This window comes from Macrotis lagotis, chromosome 2 (assembly GCF_037893015.1).
Source record: "Macrotis lagotis isolate mMagLag1 chromosome 2, bilby.v1.9.chrom.fasta, whole genome shotgun sequence".
NCBI classification, from domain to species: Eukaryota; Metazoa; Chordata; class Mammalia; order Peramelemorphia; family Peramelidae; genus Macrotis; species Macrotis lagotis.
In genome coordinates this window covers 24694563-24713780 of record NC_133659.1, presented here as the reverse complement: position 1 = coordinate 24713780, position 19218 = coordinate 24694563, and the positions used below count along the sequence as shown (strand labels likewise).

The window sequence follows — 19218 nt, the reverse complement described above, 5'->3', positions numbered from 1 at the left end:
AACAGTAAATGTTGACAAAATGAAATGATTGAATTGAATAACAAAGTGTGTAATGACAAAGGAACTGCCATGAAGTCTCGCCTCCCCTCCCCCTACTCCCAGACCCCCGTCTCAAAATATCTCTGGGATGTCTCCAATTTCAATGCATTCCCTAGCAGGAGATGAGGTTAAAAAGGCAGATAACACTGAGAAAGGAAGATGTTAAGAGGTATCATGGGAGAAGGAAGGAAGCTTGATTTTGAGGCAGAAGACCTAGTTTTTATTCTTGGTGTGACCTTGGACTTGTCATTCCCCGCCAGGGGACTTGCCTCCACTATAAAAGGAAGAGATCATTATAATCCCTAAACTCCTTGTTAGGTCTTCCAGAGACTGACATCTCTGATTTTTAGACAAAGTCTGTGCTTATGACAAACCAAAGAACAAAAACTCTCTTCTAAGGCCCCCCTCCAGTTCAGATATTCCCTGTTCTTAGGCCTCCTCCCAGCTCTGTCATTCTCTTCTAAAACTCCCAACTAACATTCCCTGTAGCAATTCTCCCACCTCTCCAACTCCAAGGTTCCACCTAGATCTAACCTTCATTGGTCTAATATTCCTTCTACTTTTGATGTCCTCTATTCTTACGTTTCTCTCAGTCCTAAGACCCCTCCCAGCTCTGAAGTTCCTCCTTCTAAGATTGCTCCTGGATCCTTTGTCCCAGATGGTTCTGTGACTTAATTGGCCACCAAAGTTTACAAGAAGACATTGATATTGGATCAGTTCCACAAAAGCTTGTAAAGTGTTTTTTGAGTGTTCGATTCTGTATCTACTGACCAAAGAGAACTAGACCTGGTCTTGTCTTCTTAGAGATTTAGCTGGAGGATAGGACATGGAACCAAACCCTTGAGAGAACAAGAAGAAGGAGATCTCTGAGAGGGGAGAGGAAGTGATGATGTGCAGCTGGGGAATGGCTTGGTGGAGAGGCTCAATATAGCCTTCACAGAGGAGGCCAGAGGGTTGAAGGATTGGCTTCTGCCAGAAGGGTCACATGGTGTGGTCAAGGCCCTTAAACTGGCTGGAAAACCTTGTAAAATGAACTTCTCTCCAGACCTCTGTTTCCTCAGCACTTGAACTGGACCAACTTCCAGCCATAATTGGAGGTCTGTTTGGGAGTCTTTCTGACAGTACGGTTCCTTCTTACCAACTGCCTCTCTAAGCCCCCATCCAGTTGCAGGGGCCAAGCCTGGGTCTCACCCCAGAGAATTGCCCAACCTATAGAGTAGCCAGACTCCAGAAATTACAATGAGATGGGAGGCACTACCATGATGATCATTCTAGAACAGGCAATTATCCCAGCTAGACCTCATTTGCCTTAAGTTGTTTCCCCTTTACCAAGCGTCAATGCGAATCAATGTCAGTGATCTTGGAAAGGTCCTGGAGAAGAGGGGAGGAAACCGAAACACCTTCAAGTGTCTCGTTTTATCCTCACAACAATGAGGACCTGCCCAAGGTCACACAGCTTGTAGGGATCTGAGGTCAAATTTGAACTCAGGCCTTCTTGATTTGAGGCCCAGAGTCTTCAGGCTCTATGCAAACTGAGGTATCTATCTTGGAAAAGGGCAGATTTTTTTTTTTTTTTAAAAAGGAGGGAATGGAGTTTGTCAGCTCCAAGAGGCCAATATGGTGCATTCTGATTCCTGGTAAAACTGCAGTGATTAGGACTACTAACGACATTGCCACAGTAACCTGCCAGATCCCAAGGCTCCTCAGGCCATGGAAGGGAGACTAGTCTGAGCTTTAACCCCTGTTAGACCCACTTCCTCCCAAGCTCCTCCTTCAGTTGGACTTAATTTACTCTGGGATATTTAGGTGTCTGTGGCTACTTCTGTTCTCCAGTCAGAAGGGAGGAATTCTCAGGAGCATCCATGGAACATACTATTCTCTGCAGAGGAATGAACCTCAAGTCAGAAGAGGCCAGCTTAAATGGACAGAAGGTAGTTTATAAAGGGACCTTAGAATGGGTAATGTCAGAGCTGGGAGGAACCTTAGAATGGGGATGTTAGGGCTGAGAATGTCAATTGGGAAGGGGGAGCTTAGAACACAAAATGCCAGAGCTGGGGGGTGGAGAGCATCATAGAATGGAGGATGTCAGACACAGGATGGTGTAGGAGATGAACTGGACTTGGAGTGAGGAAGACTCAGGTTCATCTTCTACCTCATACAACACCTAGCAGGGTCACTTTGGTCAAATCACTTAATCTTCCTGGGCTTGTTGGCCTCAGAGCTCTCTGGGGGACATTCTAACCTATTCCTATGACTTTAGTGATCAGCATCACTTTTGGAGGGGATGATGGAAGGCTCCATGGAAGAGGCTGCATTCTATTGCTAAACAAGGGAAGGGAAACATTTGTTGAGGGGTCACTTGAAATGTGGAGATAGAAGTCAAACCGAAAACTAGGGATGACCTTGGCCGAGCCGTTCACTCTCCAGGACCTCACATCTTCTCTGTAAAATGAGGTTGCTGGTCTAGACAGCTGTGCTTTGTAGGGATCAAACATCAGGAGCCGGGAGGCCATTTTCCAGATGGGGACACTGAGGCTTTGCTCTTGGGTTTTATATCCCATCATAACAGCGGGAAACAGCAAACACTGTCTTTGATCTAGAGTCTAGAGAGACCTTAGTTTGAATCCAGCTTCAGATAATCTCTATCCAGGTGACTATAGGAAGGTTACTGAAACTCTCCATGCCTCTGTTGCCTCAACTGTCAAATGGGGACAAAATGCTTGTCCTTCCTCTCCCTCAGGGTTGTTCTAACATTCTGTGTTCTATGACAACTTCCAGTTACATTCTTGGTTTATAGGACTGAGATAGGTAGAAGTCCTGCAGAGGCAGGAAGTATCCAGCCACAGAAACACCAATAAACACGGGACAAACCTCATCATGAATTTTATTCAGCAAGACTATTTATACCCTTGAATACACAGCAACTATTCAGTTTCATACATTGTCCAGAATGATCTCCCAAGTATCCAACATAGGGCAGTGATGATGTTGATAATGGCCACTGTTTACATGGAGTTTTAAAGTCTGCAGAGTAATTGTGAGGATGACTTTGTCTATACTACCCTGACTTGGCTTTTCTGTCCAATGTAAACCCATAGGGATAGCAGGAAGAAGAAAATGATGGTGTGGAAGAGTCCTCCTTGGATGTGGAGTCAGGAAAAAATTACTTACTGCCTCCCATACTCACTAGCTCTGTGACTCCTGATTCAACCTTTTTTGGTTTTGCTTCCTCATCTGTAAGGTGGACCAACATGATATTGGAACCACCCACCTCAGGGTCCTTGTGAAGACAATCTTTAGGACATTACAATCAATCTCAACTAGCCATCTATAGACCAAGGGGTAACTGGTACATTTCTTTTTTTTCCTTGTTTTTTTTTTGCAAGGTTAAGTGACTCTCCCAAGGTCACACAACTAGGTATTAAGTTATCTGAGGTTGAATTTGAACTCAGGTGCTCCTGACTCCAGGGCTGGTGCTCTATCCACTGCACTACCTAGCTGCCCCCAACTGGTACAGTTCAAAAGCTCTGGATCCTTGTTGTTGTGGGCAGTCTCCCAGGCAGTGCTCAAAATTCTGCCCTTTGAGGCCAAGGAGAACAAGGCTAATGATCCTTCCATGAGACAGTCTTTAAGCTTCTTGGAGTCCATGGCTCACCTCCACGCCCCTCCCCCATGCCCTCCCCAGCTTTCTCTTTAGGCTGAATCTTAGAATCTTAAGTACGGTGGAACTTGGTTTATGAATTTAATTTGTTTCAAGATTCTGTTTGTCATGTGATTTGTTCGTATTTCAAAGCTACTTTTCCCACGGGAAAAAATGTAAAGTTGGATGATTGTTACCACAACCCCAAATATAGTCACATAAAAATAATTATTTATAATTTTAATTAAGTTATTTTTGTCCCTAATTAAGTTTTTTTTTGTCCCCAGGTAATTTTTTGTACCTGAAATACAGTAGCAATGATTAGGACACATAAACCGAAAATAAAACAAATTAACCTGCACTTTACCTTTGAGAAGAGTGTGGCTGGCATGAGGGAGGAGGAGGAAGGGTTATTGCTTGGAAAGAGAATCTCAGAGCAGCTAGGTGGTGCAGTGGATAGAACACAGGCTCTGTAGTCAGGAAGACCTGAGTTCAAATCTGACCTCAGACACTTAATAATTGCTCAGCTGTGTGACCTTGGGCAAGTCATTTAATCCCACTGCCTTAAATACATTTTTGAAAATTTTAGAAAAAAAAAGAGAATCTCCTTCCAAGAGAACATCAGGATTTCAACATTGCTACTTTCACTAAGAGTAAGACTAACACTACTGCCTTCACTTATTTCTCAGAATTACTTTCATGTTCTGACTTACTGATTCTTTTTTCTTTACATTTGCTTCTGACAGGAATCTAATGGCACTTGTTTTTGATTCTTTTCAGAATGTCATGGAAATGTGATATTATTTTGGCCTGGGCCTGGAAACTTTGGGTGAGAATTTAGCTCTGTTCTCCATCTGCTATTGGTCTCATTTAGGGTTTCCACTTATTTTGTTTTTACTCCTTTTAATTCAAATTCTCAAATTTCCTAGCATATTTCTTTGGCATTTTTTGGTGGTTAATACTTTTTGCACTTCTGATTTTAATGATTTGATCTTTTTCTTCTTGGACTTGCTATTCATTTATTAAATTGTTAGTTTAAAAAAACAGATGTTAGTATGATCATTTCAAATTTTTTCATTTTTAATTATGATAAACTGCTTGGGGTGGTCTTGTCATTACCGTCTCCTTACTCAGTCTAGTTCCACTCTGCTGAAGGTGACCCCCCCAAAACCTGGAGGTTCATAAACCTACTCTCTCCAACTCAATAATCCTGGGGTTCCTGCTCAAAGTCCTTCATAACCTGCTCCCTGCCCTGCACCCTACCAAGGCCATGGACCAGTGACCCTGGCCTCATGGTTTTTCCCCCAAGAGCTTCCATCTCCAGACTTGGGACCTTTTCTCTTCCTGTGCCTCTTGCCTGGAATCCTCTCTCTTCTCATTTCTGCCTTCCCTGGTTTCCTCCAAGTCTTAGCTAAAATTCTACCTTCTATAAAGAGGAAACCTTTTCCCATCTCCCTTAATCCCAGCGCCTGATCCCAGCTGCTCATTCCTAATTCATCCTGCAGAAAGCTTGTCCATCCACAGTTGTTTGTACCTATCTCCCCCATTAGACTAGGAGCTCCCTGAGTAGGGACTGGCTTTTGCTTTGCTTTGCATACCAGGTGCTTAGCTTAGTGTCTGGCACCCAGTAGGCTCTTAATAAATGTTTATTGGCTACTCTGATCTTGATTATTTCATTTATTTTTCTGTTGATTTCTTGTTTTTCTAAATTTCATTGGGAAAATTCAATTTTTTAGGTCTTAATACATGCATTCCAGACTATGAATCTGTGGATGAATACTGTGTTGGCTTCACTCCAGTGATTTTGAGTTAGAGTATCTGTTGAAGAAAAAAATGCCAATCCTGTGCCAATCTACCAGAAACAGTTTTATTTAATTTATCATTAATCTCTGTTCAAGACATTTCTACCTTGGAGAGAAAGAGACAGAGAGAGAAAGAGTGAGAAAGAGAGAGAGAGAGAGACAGACAGACAGACAGACAGACAGACAGACAGACACACACACACACACACACACACACAGAGGACAAGAGAGAGATACAGAGATAGAGACAACAGTAGACATCATAGGAGCAGCTCCCCATACCCTCCTATAGGACTCTGTTTCAAGACCATTTGAAGTCACATTTATAGGGATCTTGAGAAAGGAAATGGCCATAATGTTAAAATACAATAACATAACAGAAGTAGACTCCAGGTCAGTGTCTTCCCCAGGCAGGTTGTTTGGGTGGGTCTTGGGCACCAGGCACTTCCAGGGGTGGGGAGATCAAGATTCTTATCTAGACAGGTAAATTTGTCTATGACTCCCTGCCAAAGGAGCACTCTAACCTTGGTCTTTCCCACCATCATCAAGGGAGAAATCTGAAAAAGATTTTTTAGGCTGGAAAATATATCCTTTTTTGTTTTTTGTTTTTTGTTTTTGCAAGGCAGTGGGGTTAAATGACTTGCCCAAGATCACACAACTAGGTAATTAAGTGTCTGAGGCCAAGTTTGAACTCAGGTCCTCTTGACTCCAGGGCTTCTATCCATTATGCTGCCTAGCTGCCCCGAATATAACCTTTCTAGAGAAACTTAAAAGATTTTAAAAATATATTCCATTCTTCCTTTTCCCTTTCCTTCCTCCTTTCCAGATCTGACCCTATGCCAGCTCAACTTTATATTGTCTTGGGATTACAGAATTCTTGCCTCTTGTCTCTCTCACCTGGCACTGGTGGTAAAACTCCATCCCCGGATTATCCTGGCCTATTGTCTGGCAAGGTGATGGAGATGATCCACTTTCCGAGCTGCCTCCCAGCACCAGGTGGGACCCTCCCTGCAGCAAGGTGATGCTTTTACTCCTCCCTCTTCAAGTCCCTCGTCCACTTCCCCTAGTGGCTATGCCATTCCCAACCTTCTCATCTGTCCTCAAACCTACTTTACCATATTCTCTGATCACTTTTCGCTTGAGGAACTTGTACTTTACTGAGAAAGTATCCACTGTGAGCTCCTGAGCTTGGAGCAGGAAAATCTAGATTCACATCTGGCCTTGGATAACTTACTGGCTGAGAGACTCTAGGCAGGTCACTTAACCTTTGTCTGCCTCAGTTTCCTTAACTGCAAAATGGAGAAATACCACTTATTTCCCAAAGTTGTTGCGAAGATCAAATGAGGTAATATTTATAATGCACTTTGCAAAACTTCAAGCGCATATCTGTGTTGGCGATTTTCATAGAAGGCAGCAAGATGGCACAGCAGGTAGAGCACCAGGTCCAGGAAGACCTGCATTCAAATCTAAATTCAGATATTTGTTAGCTTTGTGACCCTGGGCAAGTCACTTCACTGCTGCCTGCCACAGTTTCCTCAACTGTAAAATGGGAATAATAATAGCACCTCCTTCTCAGGGTTGTTAAGATTCAATAAAGATCTGGATAACGCTCAGTACAACTAAGCTTAATAAATAATAAGCTTAGTAAAACTTATTTCTTCCTCTCTTGACATCATCCCTCACTTTTTCATTCTCTTCTCCATGAAGATGTTCTTGTGAAACAAACCTATTCTGACTGGCTCCACTACAAATTTGTGTTACAGCTTCAATTGGGCCCTCCACCTCTCAGGACACCCCCCCCCCCCGCCCAAGCCAACTCTCCTGGGGAGACTTTTGTCTTCTATTTTATAGAAAAAACAGAGGTATTAGCTCCATCTTCTCCAATCACTGAAGTGCCTTCTGCCTCTCTTTCCTTCTTCATCCCACTTTCAAAAAAAAAAAGAGGTGGTCTTATCCCTTTCCAAGGCTAACCCTTTTACATGCACAAGTTATCATGTTCCATCCCATTTCCTTCAGCAGATTGCTGCCCTCTTTCATCTGTACTCTTTTCACTTATTTTAATCTCTCCCTGTCTACTGGCTCCTTTCCCACTGCCTACAAACATACCTATGTCTTCTGCAGCCTCCTTCCCCCTTTCCAAACGATTGTCCTACATGGCTGTCTACATGAGATGTCTCCACTTTACCTCCTCTCACTCTCCTCTTAACCTCCTACAGTCTGGTTTCTGATGTTATCATTCTGCTGAAACTCCTGTCCCCAGAGTTTCCAGAGATCTCTTAGTTGCCAGTCTTCTCCATCTTCATTCTCCTTGACTTCTCTGCAGTTTCTGATACTGTCAGTCACTCTCTCCACCTTGATTTTTCTTCTCTCCAGGTTTTAAGGAGACTCCTCTCTCCTAGTCCTCCTCCTCCAAGCTCTCTGACCATTTCTTCTCTGTCCCCTTTGCTAGATCCTGCTTCAGATCATGCCTCTAACTTCAGGTATTCCTTAGGGTTCTGTCCTGGACCTTCTGCTCTTCTCTCTCTATACAGCTTCACTAAGTGATTTCATCAGCTCCCATGGATTTAATTATCATGTTAATGATTCTCAAATTACTAGGCGTCTGGGTGGTGTAGTGGACAGGGTGGGACCTGGAGTCTGGAAGACTGAGTACATATCCATTCTCAGACTAGATGGTAAGACACTTAACTGCTATAAGCCTGTTTTCTTGACTGTAAAATGGGGGTAATAGCAGCATATTACCCAGAAAAGTTGTTATGAGGATCAAATGAGAAAATAATGGTAAAATGCTTAGCACAATGCCTGGTCCCTAGTGAGGGCTACAGAAACAATAGCTATTATTAATTGTCCTACTCTGTCTGCTGACTCCCTGGCTCATCTTGCCATCTGACTTTCAGACATCTCTAACCAGAGGTCCAACTCTCTATCACTCCATTTGTGGTTTTCTTGGTAAAGATACTAGAGGGTTTGTTTTTTTATCATTTCCTTCTCCAGTTCATTTTACAGAAGAAGAAACTGATGCAAACAGGGTAAAATGATTTGTCCAGGGTCACATGGCTGATACGCTGAGATCAGATTTGAACTAAGGAAAACGAGGCCTCCTGCCTAGCACTCTGTGTACTATGGCCCCACTCAGCTGCCCAAGCTTCTATTCATCATTGCTGTATCTAATTGCCTTTTCACAATCCTTATTCTTCTCAACACCAACTTGATCTGTTTGACTCTTTCTCCTCCTGGAGACTACTTTCTGGACTTCTACCAGACTGCTTCTCCTCTTAACTCTATCCCCTCCTTAGTGTCCTTTGCTGAATCCTCATTTATATCACAGCCCTTACTGTAGGTGTTCCTCAAGGTTCAATCTGGATCCTCTTTTTTTTCTCTTGGAACTCTTTTTTTGATGATCTCATCTCCTAAAAATAGGAAAAAAAATATCTCCATTCAGATGACTCAGACTTCCAGTCCTCGTTTCTCTCCTGAACACCAACTGCCTGTATATTTCCACTAAAAAATCCTTTAACGTATTCTCAGTATATCCAAAATTGAACTCACTTCCTCCCAACACCTACCCTTCTTCCTAACTTCCCTTCTTTTGAGGGCATCATCATACTTCTAGTCACCTAGATTTACAATTTCAGATTCATTCTCAACTCTTCTCTCCCCTTCATCACATCACTCATGCCCAATCAGTTGCTAAGTCTTGTCAGTCCCCCTTCTCTAAAGGCCACCACCCAAGGCTTTCAGCAGTGCTCACCTGGACTCTCTTAACAGCCTCCTGATTGTTCTCCATACCTCAAAAGAGATAATCCTAAAGCACAGGTCTGAACATGTCTCTCCCCTGCACAAGAAGTAGCAATGACTACCTTAAAATCTGGAAGAGACTCTGCTTTGGGTCACTTTAATCAAGCTTTCCAAAACTCTCCATCACTAGACATTCCAATCCAACTGGCCATGTTGCTTGTTTTCCCATATGACATTTTACCCCCTAAGACTGGACTCTACACTTTCTTCACCTCTGCCTCTTAGAATCCCTAAAGTGCCACCTTCTATAGAAAGCCTTTCCTGATCCCTGATGACCTACCTAGTATTTACTTTATACCTCATATGTGCAAATCATTTCCTCTGGTGGAGTGGAATCATCTTGAAGGCAGGGACTGTTTCATTTCTGTCTTTGTATCTGTTATTCAGTTGCTCAGTTCTATCTGACTCTTTGTGATCCCATGGACTATTTTGTCCATGGGGTTTCCTTGGCAAAGATAATGGAATGGTTCACCATTTCCTTCCCAGTGGATAAAAGCACACAGAAGTTAAATGACTTGGCTGTATTTGAACTCTTGATTTTTCTGACTCCAGGTCCAGCACTCTATCCATTGAACTATCTAGCCACCTCAAACAGGTATCAATAAATATGTGGATTGATTAACAGATCCTTGATGTAAAGTTTTGGAGAGATCTCACCCTATTTAGTGGTTTACAAAGTGGGGTCAGAATCACCTCAGGAATCCTGTAGAGTGATACCAAGGGGGTAGTGGCTTGACCTCTAGGGGTTTGTGGTCAACCAGCCATAAGGTAGGAAGATGAGTAGTTGCACAGTCAAACAAAACCAATGTCGACATTGGCCATGTCCAAAAATGTTTTGTTCTTTTGGATTCCTGTTTTACCATATGTGGTTCAAAGTTTTAAAGTCTTTCATAATTGTTTTTTTTATCAGTTATTGTATAAGTTATTCTTCTGATCATATGCACTTTACTTTGCCCCAGATCACTGAAGTCTTCCAAGATTCCGCTGAGATTCCATTTCATTATTTCTTATGACACAATAATAGTAGATTGTCAGTTGCTTGAGAACAGGGACTGTCTTTTTTCATGCTTATATCCCTTATTGATAGCCTAGAATAAAATAGGCACTAAATAAATGTTTGGTGACTGACTGCAAGGGGTTGAGAAATCAGTGAAAAGTTGAGCCAAAGAGTTTGGGAAAGGGTCCAGAGATGGTTGTTGTCCTTCATTCTTAAAGAGACCAAAATGGCATCACTATATTAGAGACAAGTTATCATGTATTCACCTGTGGCTGGTCAGACCAATATGAACTCAGAATGCTCCACTACAGGTTGGGCACAAATAATTTATATGAACATTTGAGATGGATTCTCTAAATTTACATATCTTAAGTTTCTGTTGAGCTACTTCAATTCTGCTTTGCTCATATAGATGTGAGCATGCCATGGTGGGTAGTCCTTTGCCAGTGTCTCTCATGACACCACTCAATTCTAACGTTCTTCAGAGAGTGGCCTTGTATCACTTCTGATCATCATGTGAGCACTTGGCTTGTGTGAATTCTCCATTAAAATAGTCTTTTAGGCAAGCCTATATTTGACATTCAAACAACATTGGATTTTTAGCAATTTAAGAAAGGACCTCAGTGTCAGATCCCTTATCCTTCTAGCTTAGGGCAGCTAGGTGGCACAGTGGATCAAGCACTGGCCTTGGAGTCAGGAGGACAGAAATTCAAATCCAGCCTCATACAATTGACACTAACTGAATAATCTTGGACAAGTCACTTAACCCCGATTGCCTCTCATCCAGGGCCATCTCCAGTCACCCTGATCCATATCTGGTCAGTGGACCTAGATGGTTCTGGAGGAGAAAGTGAGGCTGGGGATTTAGCACAACCCCCCCTCCCCCTTAACTCAAATCCAGTGTGCTTGTCATGGCATCACCTCCCTGATGTTATGATCTTTTTTGAGAACAAAGGACAAACATCATCCTTCCAGGTAATCCTCAGAATCTTCCTAAGACAATTCAAATGGAAGCAATTCCCTTTCCTGGCAGGGCGATGATATCTGTCTGAGTTTCACAGGCAAACAACAATGAAGTCAGAACAAGTTTTATAGATTTTCTATTTAGGTTATACAGAGATCATCAGGTGACACATATTTCCATATTAGTCATGCTGTGAAAGAATAATTAGAACAAAAGGGACCAAACTGTGTAAAGGATAAAACAAAAACTTTCTAAAAAATGAAAAAAGCATGCTTTGATCTGCATTCATATTCCCTAATTCTTTCTCTGAATGTGGATGTCATTTTCCATTACAATTCTTTTAGAATTGTCTTTGACCCCTGTATTGCTAAGAACTAAGTCTATTGTAGTTAATCATCACACAGTATTGCTGTGAACGTATATTTAATGTGCTCGGAGTTCTCCTCACTCCACTCAACATCAGTTCAGGTAAGTCTTTCCAGGCTTTTCTGAAATCCTCCTGCTCTTCCTTTCTAACAGAACAATATTTCATTACATTCATATGCCACAACTTGTTCAGTCATTCTTCACTTTGATAGTTAGTGTAGTCTAATATCTCTTCTCAGCCACTTTAAAGTCTTTTATAATTGTTTTTTTATCAGTTATTGTATAAGTTATTCTTCTGATCATATGCACTTTACTTTGCCCCAGATCACTGAAGTCTTCCAAGATTCCGCTGAGATTCCATTTCATTATTTCTTATGACACAATAATAGTAAATTGTCAGTTGCTTGAGAACAGGGACTGTCTTTTTTCGTGCTTATATCCCTTATATCCCTTATATCCCTTATATCCCTTTAGAAACCTCCAAACACTGTACTAACTCTGGTGGCATGTGCTCCAACTTGATTAGCGTATACTGCCAAGATAAGGGAACGGACCCACAGCATTCAAAACTTCTATTATTTTTTCTTCCTTCCTTTTTCTTTTCTCCAAAAACTTGCAAAGAGTTTTAAAGATTCATCCTTTTGCAAGCTTTTGAGTTCCACATTTTTCTACCATTCTCCCTCCTTCTTTGGCCCCCTGTCCCACCCCCCCCATGGTAGCGAAAAATTTGATATAGATTGTTCATGTACAATTGTGTTTAACTTATTTCCATATTAGTCATTCTGTGAAAGAATTAGAACAAGGGGGGGGGGAATAGCCATGAGAAAGAAAAAAACACATAAAAGAAATTTTAAATTATTTATTTTTGAAATTTACAATTTTCCCCCCCTAATCTTGCTTCCCTCCCCCACCCCTCCACAGAAGGCAGTCTGTTAGTCTTTACATTGTTTCCATGGTATACATTGATTTCAGTTGAATGTGATGAGGGAGAATCATATCCTTAAGGAAGAAAAATAAAGTATAAGAGCAATTTTTTTTTTTTAGGTTTTTGCAAGGCAGATGGGGTTAAGTGGCTTGCCCAAGGCCACACAGCTAGGTAATTATTAAGTGTCTGAGACCGGATTTCAACCCAGGTACTCCTGACTTCAGGGCCGGTGCTTTATCTACTGCGCCACCTAGCCACCCCAAGAGATAGCAAAATTACAGAATAACTTTTTTTGTTTTTTAAATTAAAGGTTATAGTGTTTGGTCTTTGTTCACGCTTCACAATTCTTTCTCTGGACACAGATGGTATTCTCCATCACAGATAGCTCAAAATTGTCCCTGACTGTTGCACTGACAGAATGAGAAGGTCCATTAAGATTGATCATCAACCCCATGTTGCTGTTAGGGTGTATAGTTTTCTTCTGGTTCTGCTCATCTCTCTCAGCATCAGTTCATGCAAATCCTTCCAGGCTTTTCTGAATTCCCATCCATCCTGGTTTCTAATAGAGCAATAGTGTTCCATCACATACATATACCACAGTTTGTTCAGCCATTTCCCAATTGATAGACATTCACTCAATTTCCAATACTTTGCCACCACAAACAGAGCTACTATGAATATTTTTGTACAAATAATGTTTTTTCCCTTCTTCATGATCTCTTCAGGGTATAGACCCAGTAGTGATATTACTAGATCAAAGGCACATTTTTATTGCCCTTTGGGTACAATTCCAAACTTCTCTCCAGAAAGGTTGGATGAGTTCACAGCTCCACCAACAATGTGTTTGTGCCCAGATTTCCCACATCCCATCCAACATTGTCCTTTCTGGTTATATTGGCCAATCTGAGAGGTGTGAGGTGGTACCTCAGAGATGCTGAGGGGAGCTGCATCCATCATAGCTGATTATCTTATCATATTGCTATTAATATGTATAATGGTTCTTCTCATTTCTCTCAGCATCATATGCAAATCTTTCCATGCTTTTCTGAAGTCTGGTCACTCATGATTTCCTACAGAACAATAAAGCTTTCTATTTTCATAATATTAATTGTTAAGCCAAAATTAGCACAAGAAGGAGGGAATCTTAGCTTCAGAGGTTGCATGAAATGCACAATTAGCTGCAAACAAAAATCATGGACCAATTCCTCCTTGACTTCAGCCTAGGTGTGTAGCTTTTCCAAGTTAAATAAACCATCCATATGATAGTTGACCTATTTGCTGTGTTTGTCTTCACTGAAAGTATCTGACAATATAAAAACATCATGCTAAAAAGCATGGGAACAAGCACCTAGCCTTGCTTCACTCAGCTGGTAATTGGGAACATATGAGAGCATTGCCCATTATCTAGAACCTAGACAAGCATGTTGTCATGAAACTGATGTACAATATTGATGAATTTCTCTGAGCAACCAAATTTTGACACTATTTTCCATATGCCCTCATAACTGATAGTATCAGAGGCCTTGGCCAAATTGATGAACATTGTATACAGACCTCTGTTCTGCTCCTGGCATTTCTCCTAGAGTTGTAGGGCACCAAATACCATTTTGACTATGCCTCAGCATTTTCTGAAGCCACACTGCTCTCGGGTTATTATGAATGATCTTCTAGATAAAGGATCAACCTGTTGAGACTCTGGCAAAAATCTTAATAGCAATGACTAAAAGAGAGACTCCTCTGTGATTGTCACAGGACATTCTATTTCCTTTACCTTTATAGAAGTGGACAATGAAGGTATCCTTGAACTCCTGGGGGATAACCTCTTCTTGCCATATAACCTGGAAAATTCCAGTCAGCTTTTGTATGAGCATTGGATCATCTACCTTGTAAACCTCAGCTGAAATTTTCAGTTGAAGGCAATCAGCATCAGGTGCTTTGCCAAAGAAGGGGAATCTAATGGTATTTAAAGCCTCTTCTTCAGTTGGAAATTTGATTAGAGAGGGATTGACTTCAAATGAGCCAAATGGTCAAAGGGTTAGGTATTGATTGATGATGATCTGTTGAAAACATCATGGAAGTGTTCTGCCCCTCTCTCAGGTTGTTGTTATCACTAATCCCTCAGCACTGAATAGTTGAGATGTACCACATATGCCTTTGGTCCATAAATAGCCTTCAGAGCATTCTAAAAACACTTTGGATTGTTACTATCTGCATAAAACTGAATTTCATTTGCTTTCTTACTGAGCCAAGAATCCTGATTGTTCAAAGCTTCACTTATTTTGATGGAATTAAATGCTTTCTTCTCCTCTATGATATCAGGGCAGTTTTCCTTGATGACTTTTTTTTTTACTTTTTTAAAATTTAAGGCAATGGGGCTAAGTGACTTGCCCAAGGTCACACAGCTAAGCAATTATTAAGTGTCTGAGGCTGGATTTGAACTCAGGTCCTCCTGACTCCAGGGCTGGTGCTGTATCCACTGCATCACTTAGCTGCCCCTGATGACTTCTTGAAAGATGTTATCTAGGCTTTTTTTTTTTAATCATGGTTTTCAGGTAGTTCAATAATTCTTAAATTATTTCTCTGGGATCTGTTTTCCAAGTCAGTTGTTTTTCCCAATGAAGTATTTTGCATTTTCTTCTATTTTTTCATTTTAGGATTTTACTTGACTGATTGTTGATATTTCATTGAGTCATTAGCTCCATTTGTCCCAGTCTATTCTTCAAGGAATTATTTTCTTCAGTTAACTTTTGTATCTCCTTCCCCATTTAGTCAATTTTATTTTTAAAGGAATTGTAATCTTGTTCTATTTGTTTTAGCATTTGTCCAATTGTATAGAATTTATTTTCTCCTGTCAATTTTTGTGCTTCCTTTTGCAAGATAATTTCTCTCGCATTTATTTTCCCAATGTTTCTAATTGATTTTTAGTCCTTTTTGAGTTCTTCCACTAAGTCTTCTTGGGCTAGAGACCAATTCTGTTCTGTAGCTTCACATATAGTATTTTTGTCTGTCATCCTCTTCTGAGATGGTGTTTTGCCCATCCTTCTCTCCAAGGTAACTTTCTATGGTCTCAGCTTTTCTGTGACCTTTCTTACTCATTCTGAGTTTCATTTGGGTGCTTTCCCAAGTTTCTTGTGTTGGGGGAGGGGTTCACTAACAGACTTTCTGCTTTGAGAGCCCCAGAGATTAGACAGTCAGCATTGAGAATGTCAGCAGTTTGTTCAATGGGCTAAGGTCTTCCAGGTTGGGGACAGTAGCGACTTGCTTTCTGGGCTGGGGTGTCCAGTCCAGTCACACAGGTCTGGGGTACCTGTGTTGGACTCCTTGCAGCTGGCCTGATGTTCAGTTGGTCTGCTGAGCCTGGAATTCCAAGGGTCTCTACTCTAGATCTCTCCCATGACTGAGAACCTCTGGTCAGTCCCCACCATGCCCTGCTGCAGACTGAATTTCAGTTCCCTGCCCTGGACACATTTCCACTCCACCTGAGACAGACCTTGCTGGAAAATGTTCCACTCTGTTCTTTTGTGGGTTTTTGTCACTCCAGAGTCCATTTAGAGGTTTGATTAATGTTTCTGAGGGAAAGCTTAAGAAAGTTCCTGGCACTTCTCTGCCATCTTGGCTCCACCCCCTAAATGCTGCCTTCTTACAGTCGGATTACTATCCTGCTGGCAATTGCTATAGAATTTTGAGTTTTTCATTTAGCAACTTCTGAATTTCCCTATCATTTTCATCAAACCAGTCTTGATGTTTGAGTGTGTTCTGACTCAGATGAGGAAATACTGTACACCAATACTATTTCTTTTTTTCCCATTTCTTTCTTTCCATTTCTTTCTACTTCACGGTTGCCAAGTTAGAAACAAACTGTCTCAGAGATGCACTCTAATAAAATGACATAGTCATTTGGTAGTTATCTTGCCCTGGGATTGCCACTTTTGTTGAATGTGAATATTTAGTTTGGAGAGGAAAAATTTATAATCAGTCCAGCATTCTGCTTGAGGTAGACACTCCCTAACTTGCCAAGGGGTTTGAGACTCCTTGGTTACTCTCAGCTTGGGTTAGTTCATCTGCTGAAATGGTTTACCTATGTGTGGCCACTACATATGACAGTTCCATAGAGTCAGGTGAATGAGGTAAACACCAAAGGTGGAAAGCACCCCTGAAAAGGGCTCAGTGGTCTTCAGACCAGAGATACTAGTCTTCCCTGAATACACTTTATACATTTGGAGTAGAGGTAAAGGAATATTGGATTATTAATTACAATAGCATCTTTACATGTTTTTTTCTGCTTGTCTCTTATCCCATTCATTTTTTCAAATCAGTTTCAGAAATATCTTTCTCATACACAGGTCTGATCAGGTCTTTCCTCTATCCAAAAATCTTTATTGCCTCCCTACTGCTTCCTGGGTAAAGGGCAACTTGGCATTCAAGGTTCTCCATAATCTGGTGCCATCCTGTTCTGGTTTATTTCCTGCTATTTCTCTTCATTTACACTATACTCCAGACATATGGTTAGATGTTACAAATAGATGGCAATGCCTTACCCATATATGTTCTGTAAAGGCCACCAGGATCTCTTACATCTATATCAAGGGGAATGCTAACTTTCTCTCCTCTCATATAATACAGAACTTTGAAGGTCAAAGTGGAGAAGGGCTCCAGGTAAAAAGCAATTAAACATGGGTCACTTGGTCCTGAGAAATAGGCAAGCACCATTCTGAAGGGACAGGTGATGGCCTCTGTTGCCCTCAGAGCAATATAGCTCTGTGAATGGCAAGCTGACATTGTCCTAGTCTTAAAGCTATTGCCAATCATATCATAATGATGAGTAGCTCATAACTCAAATGTGGAAGATTTGAGAGGAAAAATGAGACTGACAATTAGCCTATTGAGAGACAGGTTAGGCTATTCCTGATGGTTGTATTCTGTTACTAATGTCAAAATGTTGGTGCTTACCCAATGTTGGTGGTATACAACATATCTCCAATCATTTGATTGGTCAGTTGGTATGGTTCTCTTCAATATTGAAGGACTTGTAGTAGTGGTACTACAAACCAAAATACCCCATCTTTCAGTGCCATCTTTGTTCTTAGTTTTTTGCTCATGCCTAGAATGCCCTTCCTTCTCCTCTTTTCTGCTGCTGAATTCTTATTTAGGCTTCAATGTTATCTTTCTCAAAGATAGCTTAAAAAGAAATCTTTCTTGATGCTTCCCTCCTCCTCTGTTAATAATGACCTTCCTACTCTCTCCTTTACAAAACATCTTTTAACATTCTCTAATGCACTAACTGGGCAGTGAGGTGGCACCAGGCTTAGAGTCAAGAATTCATCTTCCTGAGTTCAAATCTGATCTCAGATACTTATCAGCTGTGTGAGCTTCTACAAGTCATTTAACCTGTTTGCCTTAGTTCTTTGGTAAAATGAACTGGAGAAGGAAATGGCAAACTACTCTAATATTTTTGTCAAGAATAAATCAAATGGAGTCACAACATTGCAGCTGTCCAGTCATTTCAGTTACATCTGACTCTTTGTGACCCATGGACCACAACATGCCAGGTTTCTAGCCTCCATTATTTCTCAAATTTTGACCAAGTTCATGTCTGTTGTTTCCATGACATTGTCTATTCATCTCACCTTATGCTGTTCCTTTATCTTTTTGTCTTCAATCTCCCCAAATCAGGGTCTTTTCCAATGAATCCTGTCTTTTCATTATGAGGCCAAAGTGTTTAAACTTCAGTTTCAGTCTTTGACTTTCCAGTGAATAAACTGAATTTTTAAGTACTGGATGATTTGATCTCCTTGCTGTCCAGGGGACTCTCAAGTCTTCCCCAGGACATTTAAAAAAGCATTGATTCTGTGGTACTCAGTTTTCCTTATAGTCCAGCTCTCACAGTCATACACTGATGATGATGTTTCTCCTTCATTCTTGAAGACTATGACATAAGGGAGGTAATGCCATGACAAGCACATGAATTGGATTTGAGTGAGGGGGTGCTATGCTATGTCATCTGTCTCACTTTCTCCTTCAGAGTCATCTGGGTACAGTGACCAGATATGAATCAGGATGACTGGAGATGGCCTTGGATGCAAGGCAGAGTTAAGTGACTTGCTCAGGGTCCCACAACTATAGAGTATCAAGTATGTGAGGCTGGATTTGAACTCCTGTCCCCCTGACTCCAAGGCCAATGCTCTAACCACTGTGCCATCTAAATTCCCTCAGTCATATATTACTCCTGGATGAACCATGGCTTTGACTAGATGGACCTTTGTTGGCAAGGCGATTATCTCTGCTTTTTAGTATGGTGTTCAAATGTGCCCAGGTTTTCTTTCCAAGGGGTGTATCTTTTAATTTCATGGCAATCTTTAAGCCTAAGAATATATGTCACTGCTTTCATTTCTTTTCCCTCTGTTTGCCAGGAAGCAATGGGACCAGTTGTTAAGTTCTAAGTGTTTTTGATGTTAAGGTTCAAGCTAGCTCTCTTCTTTCATCCACATCAAGAGGCTTCCTAATTCCTCTTCATCTTTTGAGCCATCAGTTTGTTGATATTTTTCCTGGAAGCTCTTGATTCAACCAGCCTGGCATTTTGCATGACATACTTTGCATATAAGTAAATAAGGTGGCAATATAAAGCTGTGTTGCACTCCTTTTCCAATCTTAAACCAATCAGCTGTTCCATGTTTGGTTTCATGTTTT

At 41.1% G+C, this 19218-nt stretch overlaps 1 non-coding gene across 1 annotated transcript; it reads right to left on the bottom strand.

Moving 5' to 3' along the window:
- Nucleotides 1-17025: 17025 nt before the first annotated feature.
- Nucleotides 17026-17152, bottom strand: LOC141515783 (U6atac minor spliceosomal RNA). Its single transcript, XR_012476527.1, has one exon. It is a non-coding gene; the product is annotated as a U6atac minor spliceosomal RNA (small nuclear RNA).
- Between the last annotated feature and the right edge of the window lie 2066 nt (nucleotides 17153-19218).